The 13,607-nt window shown below is 44.5% G+C and overlaps 1 pseudogene; it reads right to left on the bottom strand.

Annotated features, from left to right (window-relative positions):
• Window positions 1-7,086: 7,086 nt before the first annotated feature.
• LOC116554486 lies at window positions 7,087-8,556 on the bottom strand (annotated as a pseudogene).
• Window positions 8,557-13,607: the final 5,051 nt, after the last annotated feature.

Here is a 13,607-nt window from a genome sequence, read left to right as displayed (position 1 = left end):
CTGGGATTACAGGTATGAGCCACTGCGCCTGGCTTCAGTTCTTCTAGTTCTCATTTCATCTCCCCCAATAGTCTTTCTCTCCCATTTCTTTGCTGATTTGTTTTATAGCCACTTTGTGGCCTTCCTTCACAGAGGTAATTGTTTTATGAAGATTTATTAATCCATAGAATAGAAGACCATTTGGTCAGGTTTTTCATCTATTCCATGATAACAAATTTTTTTTTCTGGCCAGCGTTCTCCGTCTAGCAGGCTCTACTGACCTTTACCACACTTTGCCTTTAGTATCTTTGTATTGATTCTGTGCTGACTCCGTTTTTAAAATTATATGACATTGAATGAGTTGGATTTTCTTGCCCAGCTGTTGGTAGAAGTTGCTTTCGGGGAATGGAATTTTGCCGGCACTTTCTGAGATCTGCTGCCACTGGGCTATCGTGCTATTTTCTCTACACATATGTTGCCTCACCCACCTCCACCAATCACAGAGAGGCTCCTCTGTCTCTACTCCATGCTCCTCGAATCTATAACTTGTGGTATATACAGGGGATCTCGGTTTATTATTATATTAGGGCAATGGTTCTCAACCAGAGGTGATTTTGCCCCTCAGAATATTTGGCAGTGTCTGGAGACATTTTTGGTTGTCACGCTTTGGGGTGGGGGTTGATGCTACTGGCATCTAGTGAGTAGAACCCAGGGATGCTGCCAAATACATTACAATGTATAGGACAGCCTCCACCACAAAGAAGCATCTAGCCCAGAATGTCAGTAGTACCAAGGTTCAGGAACTCTGCTTTAGGGTGAGACCCTTTAGTATGAAAGTAGTTTTGCTAGAGGTTTTTTGAAATCAGCCACTCCCAGGCTGGCTCACTATTCAGCATCCCCCTGAACCGCAGACCCCCTGACCCTGACCCCGACCCCAAACCCACAGAGCCCCACGGTCCCCTAAGCAATCTCTGTGCACTTCCCCTTCATGGCTTTTGTGTGAAGCCTTTGCTTTTGCCCGTCTTTATGTGTTGTTGAGTTTGTGGTTTATGTAATGGAGTCTGCATTATATTTCTGCTTACCTTTTTGGTTTTTGAACATCCAAGAAAAGAAGAAGGAATTTTCTGCTACCTGCTTTTACTTTCATGCCAAAATCTCTGGAGGGATACTCTCATCTAAAACTTCAGCTTGAGATGTTTTAATTTAACCAGGGATTGTGAGTTCAGGCTTCAAAACCACTGACAGCCCATCTGGGATTATGAATTCTCAGAGAAAATGCTTTTACCCTCAACTTAGTGCTGAGATTTCTTCGCAGATTTTTGTGGGGATGGTGAGTGGTGAGACTCCCTCCTAGTTTTTCCCTAACCTGATGGTGGAGACTGCTGGAGCTTCAACTTTGTCCAGGCGGTCGGATGCAGTTGTCTATCTTGGGTGGGTTCTGGGAGTTGACTCCTGTGTCTTACATCTCTTTCAGCCTGTGAGAAACAGACCTTGAGCTCACGTGATTTGGCAAATGCCCTCCAGGTCAAAGGTCCCTTCCTGCCCTCCCTACTTCCCTAGATTCCTGCTTTCACTTTTTGGCTTCTGAGTGTTCCATACTTTCTTGCCAGATTGTTAATTAATTTTACAAAATTTCTTATTTGAGGCTGGACACAGTGGCTCACGCCTGTAATCTCAGCACTTTGGGAGGCCAAGGTGGGCAGATCCCTTGAGGTCAGGAGTTTGAGACCAGTCTGGGCAACACGGCAAAATCCTGTCTCCACCAACGAAAACAAAAACGAAGTCTGCCGGGTGTGGTGGCATGCGCCTGTAGTCCCAGCTACTTGGGAGGCTGAGGCAGGAGGATCACTTGAGCCCAGGAGGCCAAGGCTGCAGTGAGCCGTGATCACGCCACTGCATTCCAGTCTGGGTGGCAGTGTGAGACCCTACCCTGTCTCAAATAAAAAAAAAAATTAAACAATTTTCTTGTTTTAACCAGCTTTTTTAGCTGCTTTCAGCATGAGGGTCAGTTAGCGTGTCTCTTCCACTATACTGCCCCAAATAGAATCTCTGCCTTAACTCTTTAAGCTGCTGTTTCATCATCTCTAAAATGGGAATAATAACAGGTTATCTCAAATATTTTTAATGAAGATTAATGAGGTAGTATATGCAAATCACCCAGAACAGTGCTTGGCAGAGACTACGTTAGTAGAAACTAACTACATTGCCAGCTTCTCCCCTTCTCTTCTTCCTCTTTCCCCTCTTCTTCCCTTTTCTCTTTCTTCTTCTCTTCTCTCCTCTTTCCCTTCTCCCTGTGAGGGGAGAGGATCCTATGTCAGTGACTCCTGGATTCCCAGGGCTCAGCCCAGCAAGCCCTGCTGACTCTGCAGAGCCTGCCAGGGCTCCACCTTCTGCCCACACCCCAGCTTCCCACTTCCCTGGTGCTGGTCCCGAGGGCCCTACCCCTCAGCCTGACAGAGCTTTCTCTGTTTCCTCTTGCTATTTCCTCCCTCACTGGAAATGGGCCAGAAATAATGTTTCTCACTGTCAGCACCCATCCGCAGCCTTCTAGAAACAACTGTCTGCAGAGAGGCACAGCCCCCTGAGTGGGTTTCCAATTTTCCATCTGATCTATCTCCCCTACACACACCTTGTCCCTGCTCCTCTCAAACAGGTATGGGGGAAGGGTTGGAATTGTTCTTAATTTTTTTTTTTCGTAGCTTTTAATTTTGAAATGATGTCAGATTTAGGGCCAGGCTTGGTAGCTCAAGGCTATAATCCCAGCACTTGGAGGCTGATGCGGGAGAATTGCTTGGGCCCAGGAGTTCGGGACCAGCCTGGGCAACATAGTGAGATCTCGTCTCTACCAAAAAAAAAATAAAAAACGAGGCGGGAGGATGGCTTGAGCCCAGGAGGTTGAGGCTACAGTGAGCGGTGATCACGCCACTGTGCTCTTACCTGGGTAACAGAGTGAGACCCTGCTGCTGAAAATAATAATAATAATAATTATTATTATTATTTCAGCTTTGGGGGAGAAAGAGTGCATAAAGAACTATTTTTATTTTATTTTTTGAGATGGAGTCTGGCTCTATCACCCCGGCTGGAGTATAGCGATACCATCTCAGCTCACTGCAACCTCTGTCTGCTGGATTCAAGTGATTCTCCTGCCTCAGCCTCCTGTGTAGCTGGGATCACAGGTGCACACCATCACACCTGACTAATTTTTGTATTTTTAGTACAGATGGGATTTCGCTATGTTGGCCAGGCTGGTCTCGATCTCCTGACCTCAGGTAATCCACCCACCTTGGCCTCCTAAAGTACTGGGATTATAGGTGTGAGCCACCGTGCCCAGCCAACAACTTTTGTATATCTTTAATCCAGATTCCCCAAATGTTCACAATTACCTTATTTATTCTGTCATCTATCTACCTATTTATCGGTCCATACATACACACACACGCATATTATGATTATTTTCTGGACCATTTAAGAGATAGTTGTGAATATCAAGCTCCTTTACCCCTTAGTACTCCTTAGTGTGTATTCCTAAGCACAAGGACATTTTCTTTCATCTCTACAGTATAATCATCAGGAAATTAACGTGAGTAATTTTTATTTTTAAAATTAATTCTTTTTACATAACTTAAAGATTTTTATTTTTTATATTTTCTATAACTTCAAGACTTTTATTTCTATAACTTAAAGATCCTTTTTTGCATTTTTTTTTTGCAAATGGAATCCTTGTTGCAAGCATGGATGTAATACTATGATATCACCTCTAGACGTGGTTTTCCAGTTGCCTCAGTTATGTTCCCTTATAGCAGAAAAGAGGTAGTTGTTTTGTGATTTATTAATCCATACAACACTTTATAGCAAAAAAACAGACAAAAAAGCAGACAAAACCAAACCTCTGGCCCAGGATCACATGTTGTTCTTAGTTATCGGGTCTCTAGTTTAGAGAGGTCTCTCAGTCTGTCTTGGTCTTTCACGATCTTTGCAGCTTTGAAGAGTATGGATCAGTTACAGAGTGGAGTATCTCCGGTTTGTCCGACGTCTCTTCATGACTAGATTCCAGTTATGCATATTTACGGAAATGCCACAGAAGTGCCATCGTGTCGCCCTCATTGCACTGTATCAGGAGACACATGATGTCAGTTGGTCCTGTTGCTGGTGACGTTAGCTTTCATCACCTGTTGAAGGTGGTGTCTGTCAGGGTTTGCTTCTGTGAAGTCATGATTTTCTTCATTGTAATAAGTATTTTTTTTTTTGGAAACAAGGTCTCTCTCTGTCTCTCAGGCTGGAGTGCAGTGGTGTGATTACAGCTCCCTGCAGCATCGACGTCCTGGGCTCAAGCCATCCTCCCACCTCAGACAACCGACTAACTGGGACTACAGGTTCATGCCACCATGCCTGGCTAGTTTTTTATATTTTTCATAGAGACAGGGTTTCACCATGGTACTCAGGCTGGTCTCAAACTCTCGGGCTCAAGTGATCTGCCCACCTCAGCCTCCCAAAGTGCTGGGATTACAGATGTGGGCCACCATGCCTCACCTGTAATATGTATTCTGAGAACATATAAATATCTTATTCCTTATTGATATAAATATCAAACTTCTACCTTATAGTTTTAGCAACCATCGACAATTCTGCCCGAATCAGTTATTACTAAGGTATTTACCAATCTGTGAATTAAAAAAAAAAACCACATGATTTTCTCTGCATATATTAGTTGGCATTCCAACATACTGAAGAATTTTCCTCCTCCCCATTTATTTATTTGTGCATTTATTTATTTATGTTAGTATGGACTCATGAGTTCTTGTTTTATGTAATACCTTAAAATCATTACTATCCTGATTTATATTGAAGCATAAGGTGTCCCGGACTTGGTCAGTAGGAGCTCAGTAGCATTTTAAGCACTTTTCCTGCGTCTAGGAGTGGGGCCTGTTAGTTTTTCTCACTGCCAATCCTAGCTGCTAGCACAAGCCTAACATATTCTTAAAGAATGAATGAACCCTTCTATAAAAAACTGCAATGATAATGGTAACTTCCATAGATTTTCTTTAGGAAGTAAATGAGCTATTACATATTAAGTTCTTAGAAAACCAGTAACATGCCTGGGTGTGGTGGCTCACGTCTGTAATCCCAGCTCTTTGGGAGGCCGAGGTGGCCAGATCACTTGAGGTCAGGAGTTCGAGACCAGCCTGGCCAACACTGTGAAACCTCATTTCCACTAAAAATACAAAAATTAGCCGGGCGTGGTGGCTCATGCCTGTAGTCCCAGACTCGGGAAGCTGAGGCAGGAGAATGCCTTGAACCTGGAGGTGAAGGTTGCAGTGAGCTGAGATCACGTCATTGCACTCCAGCCTAGGCGAGGGCGAGAGAGCAAGACTCCATCTCAAAAAAAAAAAGAAAAGAAAACCAGTAATATTAATAGCTAGAATTTGTTCGCCAGTTACTATGTGCCAGGTACTGTTCTAAAACTTTTACGTGTATTAATTCATCACACTGATCCCAAGAGGTAAGTAATATTATTTCCTTATTTCACAGAAGAGGAAACTGAGACTGAGAGAGAGGAAGTATCTTGTCCAAGGTCCCCCAGGCAATAAGCAATGGAACCAGGACTTGAAACCAGGTCTGTCTGCTCCAGAACTTGCGTTCTGACCACTGTGCCATATTGCTCCTGACTATGTCATGTGAGTGGGACAGATGAACTATTGAGTATAAAATAGGAAGAGTTTTGATAGATCGAGGCTGGAAATACATCAGAGGGGCCACCCTGAGGATGTCACATAGACGACCCTTGAATTGTCCTCCCCACCCAGCTCCCTGGGCATCATCTCTTTGATCTGAGCTGTCCTCAGCTAGTGGGGCCCTTCCAACCCCTGTGCTGCCTTCCACCAATCCTGCTGCCTTTACCCTGCCTCACTCTGCCAGTCGCTCAGGGTCACAGACCTCACCAGTGCTCCCTGACAGCTCCTGACCGCTGGTTCTTGACTTTGACCATTGACTTTCTTCTTAGCACTTACCACTTCTGTGATTTTATAGTTATTTATCTTATTAGTCATTGTATGTCTGTCTACCCTGATAGACTCTGAGCTCCGAGAAAACAGCACGTCTACTTTTGTCATCCTTATGTTTCCTGGGTCAAGCTGACATACAGTAGGCACTCAATAAATACTTGCTGACTGCATGAGTGACTAAAGACCTTCACTTTCTCCTCCGTTCCTACACTGACCTTTCCTAAGAGTCCTGCAAGACAGTGTCCACAGCTATAAAGCATGGAGGTGCCATTGATGGTTCAGGGAAGGAAAAGATCTGTTTCCAAAATCCCACACCAGGCAAAGGGCGGAGCTAGAACCTATGACCGTGTTCACACCACCTTGGCAAATTCATGTCCCCTCGATTTTTATTCCCAGCCTGATAGAAGCAGATCTGGGCTTCTGGAAACCCATGAAAGGGGACTCGAAGGGTAAATGGTTCTCAGAAAATGGAGGGATGTGAATTCCTACTAGGTCTTAAAATCTATATGATTGAGGTGTCATGGGTGATTCATGCTGATACCAGGAGTGGCCTCAGAACTCATCTCAAAATGACAGTACGCTTGGCTGCCCAGTCCTGCGCATGACCAGTGAGGACTTTTCTGTGAAGACACTCGCACCTCCCAGGGAAGGCTCGACCTGTAGAGTGTCAGGGCTAAACCCAGCAGATTAGGAGATGTGCCGTAGGAGACAGGTAGCTTACACCTGTCAGGAAGGGAGTTTCTGTATCATGTTTACCAATAAGGCCAAGAAGAGGGTGAATGTGAATTTAAACAAAAGATCTCTTACAACCCAAGCAATGACCCAGCATCAGGGACCAGGGCACCAGGAGCAAGTTTCTGGGTATCAGAGTCACTGAGAGAGGCTCAGTATGAGGCCTCACGCCTCTAGTCCTAGCACTTTGGGAGGCTGAGGCGGGAGGATCACTTGAGCCCAGGAGTTCAAGACCAGCTTAGGCAAGATAGTGAGACTCCATCTCTTTCTTTTTTTATAAAAAAAAAAATTTAAAAAGAGAGAATCACTGAGAGAGCTGGTTAAATGCAGATTCTTGGACACTACCTCAATAATGCAAAATCACAACTTCTTTTTTTTTTTTTTTTTTAGAGATTTGAAGTGATTTTCCCTTTATTTCCTTCACTTTAAGCCAATCATGAAATTTCACAGTGATTTCTGGGGTGAGGGCTGGAGGAAGGCAGTGTTAAGAATCACTGGGGCTGTGGCGCAGTTGGCCCAGAGGGGTGTAGACAGGGTGGGCCCTCACCGGGCAGCTGGAGGAGCATGAACTGCCCTGCCGGCAGGCAGGTGCTGTTCTGAGAGTCTGAGAACAGGTACGCGATGTCCTCCGCAGCTTCCAGCTTGCACAGCTCGACAGGCCGTCCCCTGCGGTGGCTAGTGAGTTGGTGATCAGCTTCGCTGCCTTGGAATTGCCCTCAGCAGAGATGATGGCTGCCTTTTCCTGCTGCTTAGCCTTTTCGACCACAAATCTGGCCCTCTCTGCTTCCTGCTGAGCCACCTGCTTGGCTTCCACCGCTTCTGTGAACTCCTTCCTAAAGGTCAGATGTGTCAAGGACACGTCGTCCAGGATGAGCCCAAAGGTGGCTGCTTGATCCATAAGGTCACCGCTCACCTGCCTGGAGACCAGCTCTTGCCAGGTGATTAGCTCCCCAGCATCAAGGCGAGCCGCCACTGACTTGAGGATCTCGGTAGTGATGGACGGCAGCACACGCTCATCATGGTTCCCTCTGATGCTGGTGAAGATGTGAGAAAGCTGGCTAGCGACGGGCTGGAAGAGGATGCGCAGGGTGATGTTGACAATCTGTAAATTTTTGCTACCAGTGATGACTGGGACATACGTGGTGGAGAACGGCAGTCAAAGATAACTGGTTTCTGTACCCACGGGATGAGAAAGTGAGTCCCTTCCCGTACCACAGTGTCCTGTACTCCACGGAATCGGTCACAGACGACGGCTCCGTGCCCAGCATCCACATTATATACAAGGCAGAGTTCACCAGGCCTCCTGCAACAGCTAAGGCCAGGCCAAACTTGCCGATGGACTCAAACACTTTGGCAGCCATGTTGTCTTCTGCTGGACCCTCTCGCACCTGCTTCCACTCTGGCCTCCGCGTGAATTCCCCAACCACACATCCAAAATCACAACTCCTATGATGAATTTTTATCTTTGGTAAGCATTCATCCATCCAAAGTGATGCTGATGTGCACTGGAGTTTAAGATACAATGTTTTAGAGGAAAGACCACATAACATGACTTGGAATGAGATGCATCTACTGCCAAATAAACAGGTGTGGATACAGGTTTTGTGAAACAATCCAACACTATTTTCGGCAACTAAGTAGTTGTGTAATATGTTCTGTGCACAAAATGATTCTGAGTGGTAGTTTTAGTGTGAGTGTTCCATTTATGGATTCCATATGCAAATACATCATGTATTTTTTAAATGCAGATGCTCTGTTCTTTGGTATATATATCTCCTGGAAAAGAAACCTCCATATATATAATAATAGTTTGCAAGGTCATACTGCTTAATCAAATACCATCCCCATCTTCTTACTGGCCTAATCAGTTACTTCGGTCTGCTCTCAATCCTTGTGGTGGGCTAGGGTAGGGCAATTTGATTGCATTTGATATACAAGGGACCGTCTAGACCAGGAAAGACAGAGAACCATCTAATGAAATGAAAAAGGTGGAAGAGCATGAGATGGTTTCAGTGGGTATTGGGGGAGCTGTTCTTAAATCTCCACTTAAAGACCGAGGATTTGAGGGTAGAGCTGCTTACGGATAATTCACTCCTCTCGTTTATCCTGAAATAGGCAACGTTACAGAATTATATATTTCTTCATTTTTTAAATGCAACCTCCCACCCTAGGACTATTCATCTTAATCTTCCTTCAGTGGACGTATAAGATCATTATAACATGAGGAAATTGGAATAGCCAATGTACTAAGGTACTGAACTGACCCTCAGCAAGATGAAAGCTGCTTTCTAGTGAATGTCACTAGCTTGTGATAGACAGAGAGTGAAGGCAGAGATTCTTGTCTCGTTTCTTCATAGTGGTGCTCCCAGCACTGAGAACAATGCCTGCCAAATGGTAGGTGTTCAGAAAATATTTGTGAAATGGTTGTCATGAGATTCCACAGGCAAAGAAATTTAGGAGGAGACCTGAAGATATATACCTTTGAATTTAGAGTGAGAATCACATCAATGGGCTGATTTCTTGTGGTAGACTATAAATAAAGTATAGGATGTGACTTCAGGTCTTTGTTAAGATCTCAGATACATTTAAGGAGGGGCCTGAGAATACTATTCATGCAGACAGAATATCCTCTAAAGTTTTAAGGTTGTGCCTCACAGATTTACTCAACCCAATGGTATAGCTACTAAGGAGCTCAAGGGTGTTTGTTGTCTCTCACCAGAAGCCCAAGACAGAGAGGGTTTATCTCAGATTTGTATGTGTGACTTTGTGTAATAGTGCAAACTCTAATAAGATTCACAAGAGATCCAGACAGCTTTTAAGATGATTATATCAGCAAAAACATCACTACCTTGATCTGAAAAGGACAGAGATTGTACAAAATAAAAAGAAACAGTTGTGTTCTCAAATTTATACAGAGCTACTGTTCTGCAAACATGTGCTGCCTGCCATAGAAAAGGAAGGATGACTCAGAGGGTGGAACTAGAAGGTGCAGCCAAGAGCCATGGAGAATCTCTTCTTGACAGGAGTAAGACCGAGTCTTAATCAAGGAACCTACAACGTTTGCCCAGTATGAATCTTATAATTAATCAGTATGCAGTGACTCCTTTATGCCTCTCATTTGCCTTTTTTGAACAGGACTGTCTATAGTTGTTATTCTATGCCTGTCCCATCATTGAAAGTGGTGTGCATAGGGGACAAGATAATTTGTCTGTGTAGTTTATTGGTCTATAGATTGAGAAAAATGTATTCAAGCAACTATACTTAAAGAACTACACTCTAGAAACCTCATCTATACCTGGATTTGACTTAAATGATGAGATTCTGACTTTAAAGCTGACGCTGCAATGGGACGAGACTTTGGGAGCCTTGGGAGGAGGTGACTGTATCTTCCATGAGAGAAGAATACAAATCACAAGGGACAGAAGGCAGACTATGGTATCCAGCTCTGCAGTATTCCCCGATAATCTCCATCTCCTGATACTCACATCCTCCTATAGTTCCCTCCCACGATGTACCAGTGTTGGTCTTCTATGTATATGCTTTCTATTTATATATCCCTTATATTTATATTTGAATGTATATTTAAATCCTGAAAGATTTAAGAAAACTTCAAAGTCTAAGTATTTGTTAAGGTAATGAGAGGTGGTATAACAAGCAGTCAAAGCTCCCTGGCATACACAATACAATTTTATTTCTGGCTCATAAAGTCAAAAACAGGTGTCCCGACCAGTGTGCCTTTCTTCTTCTAGCAGTGATCCAGAGTTCCAGTTTCATCCTGAAGCTCTGCCATTTTCCATGCTGGAGTCTCAGTTTTCTGCGGAAGGGGAAGGTGCAGGGAGGGTCATCTGTAGATGTTTTCCTGGGCCCAGGCCTGGAAGGGGTGGCCTTCATTCCTGTTCATTCCCATTGGCCAGAACGTGTCACGTGGACACACCAGACAACAAGGATGGCGGGAATAGAGGGCTATTGTGTGCCAGCAGGAGCAGGAAGCAAGTCCTGATGAACACATTATAGTGTCTCAGGGGCACGCACTTCTGTAGTGTTTGAGTATCTCATATGAGTAGGTGTTACTTTTATGAGAGTAAACATAAATGAGACTGGGTAAATGATCTGTGGCCAGATCCTTCTGATTCCATCAGGACAAGGACAGAGGCTCCTCGAATGGAAGCATTCTCTTGAAAGGCCAGTCTTCCCACTGTGTTCAGGCATTCCTACCCTGTTATTCAGGCTGTTGGACATTTTAGCCAGAGTGAGTCAGTTTCTCCATCCTCATGCAAAGGTGGAAACCAGACCCTGGGCTTTGGTGGCCCCGTGAACTTGCTGCATTCTCTGAGTGTGGTAGGTAGAATAATGGCTCCCTACTTATGTCACAATCCCTGGAACTTGTGAATAATACGTTATGCTACATAGCAAGGGTGATTAAGGCTGCAGATGGAATTAAGGTTGCTAATCCAGTGACCTTAAATTAAGGAGATTGTCTGGTATTATCTGGATGTCTAATGTAGTCACAAGGGTCTTTAAATGGGGATGAAAGGTGTAGAAGACTGAGAACCAAAGAGATGGCATGGTGAGAAAGACTCACCCACCCATTGCTGGCCTTAAAGATGCCAAGAGGGGCCACAAGCCAAGGAATGCAGGCAGCTTTAGAAGCTGGAAAGGAGAAGGAAACAAATTTTCTTCCTAGAGCCTCCAGAAGAAAATGCAACTCAGCTGACACCTTGTTTTTAGGCCAGTGAGACCCATTTCAGCCTTCTGACCTCCTTTTGAACTCTAAAATAATAAATTTGTGTCATTTTGAGGCATTAAATTTGTGGTAATTTGTTACAACAGCAATAGGAAATTAATGTACCAGGCATCCTGCCTAAAGATCCCACCTGGCTGGCCTGGAGACATCTCTCCCTCTGAATCTAACAGTAGCCTCTGGTGGTGAAGTCACACTGACCTGGGTTTGAATCCTGACCTCACCACCCACCAGCTATGTGATGTTGAGCAAGTTAGTCACCTCTCTGAGCCTCAGTTTCCTCATCTGTAAGATGCGACATCATGCACGTACATCATGTAGGATATGCTTCCTACTTAATGGACAACCAACAACCAGCATAAGTGTCACCAGATGGGAAGAGTCCTTCCTCCTCTTGTCTCTAGGAAGCTCTTTTTTTGTTTTTTGAGATGGAGTCTTGCTCTGTTGCCCAGGCTGAAGCACAATGGTACGATCTCAGCTCACTGCAACCTCCACCTCCCTGGTTCAAGTGATTCTCCTGCCTCAGCCTCCTGAGTAACTGGGATTACAGTTGCCCACCACCACGTCTGACTAATTTTGCATATTTAGTGGAGACAGAGTTTTCGCCATGTTGGCCAGGCTGGTCTCAAACTCCTGACCTCAAGTGATCTGCCCACCTTGGCCTCCCAAAGTGTTGGGATTACAGGCATGAGCCACTGCACCCGGCCTCTAGGAAGCTCTTGCTCAAACTGATCAAGGCCCGTCCTTGGCTGCCATTTGTTTAATGTTTTTGTAAGGCACTCCTGAAAAGTAATTAAAAGGCAGAAACCCTAACATACTGCAAATTCATAGAGATTGCTAGGTGAGTAATATAGACTCTTCTGTGGTCCTGGCAAGGTGCAGGCATCAAAGGGCCCAGAAGGCTCGCTCCCTGGCTTGCCCACTGTCAAGGTCCCACCTGCACACACCTATAGGAGGCTTTGTTCCCTCTTGTGCAGGGAGGCAGTGTTTCTCCCATCTTCCCATCCGTTTGAAGTGGGAAAACTTGTTTTTCTCTCCCTGCTTGAGACAAGGCTCACTGGGATTGATGGAACACCTCATCTGCTTAATGCTTCAAAAACCCCAATGAAATAGAATTTCCTGATTGAGAAGGTGGGGTTTTTTGGCCAATAAAAGGGAGAACTGCTCCTCTCCCGGTTCTGTGTTCTTCACGTTCTCCAGTGTCAGCTGGTCGGGTAAGGGGTTTTCATTTTTTAATTACCTGGCCCAGCCTCAATGCTGATGGGGAGAGGCTGTGATTGGGGTTTTGTTGGGAAAGGCTTGTGGTACTAAATATTGTTGTTGTTGTTTCTGGATAAGGAATGTTTCCAATTGTTTTCCCTTATATCTGTGTAGGGGGCCAGGGAGGTTTCTTCATAAACACGTTCTGGGATTTTTATGCCTGGCCAAAGTCAAATTGCTCCTGGTTTCTATTTTATCAAAACCTAATCCACAGCCTGGGTAATGTAGCAAGACAAATAATTCAAAAAATTAGCCAGTGGTGGTGGCACGTGCCCGTAGTCCGAGCTACTCGGGAGGCTGAGGCAGGAGGATTGCTTGGCGGAAGGTCAAGGCAACAGCGGGCCGTGATCATGCCACTGCTCTCCAGCCTGCGCAATGTAGCGAGACCTCTGTCTCAAAAAAAAAAAAAAAAAAATTCCGATCAAAGCTTGATGAGCCATAGCCCCATTTGCATGGAGCCTGGGAGATGAGGTCCCAGTCGTTTGTGGCAGTCCTGGCCTTTTACTACTTGAAAAAGTGCCACTTATAGAGGCTTTAGACCACTGAAGGTGTCCTTTGTTTGATCTACATATTGATAAAAAGTGGGCGTTTTTCAGAACGTTCTCATTTTGTGCCCTGAAGGGTAAGTCTGTCATGGCAAGCTAAGACCACCACAAATTATGCCATCTCTTTAAAATTCACATGCTTTGTTTCTAATTATAAAAGAGATATTTGTTCACTAATTAACAAATATCTGTTTTATAATTAGAACATTAGAACATAATATGAAAACGTAGAAAATATCAGAAATAGCAAAATGCAAAAAAAAAATAAAAATCACCAGTGTACGTCTTCTGCTAACGTTTTGCTGTTTTTCTTCTCTTCAGTGCAGTATTGTGATCATAGTTCACTGC

This window comes from Sapajus apella, unplaced genomic scaffold (assembly GCF_009761245.1).
Source record: "Sapajus apella isolate SASKATOON/1434 unplaced genomic scaffold, GSC_monkey_1.0 scaffold14, whole genome shotgun sequence".
In the NCBI taxonomy this organism is placed as follows: domain Eukaryota; kingdom Metazoa; phylum Chordata; class Mammalia; order Primates; family Cebidae; genus Sapajus; species Sapajus apella.
Note: the sequence above shows the minus strand (reverse complement) of the source record. Positions and strands in the feature narration are given on the sequence as shown.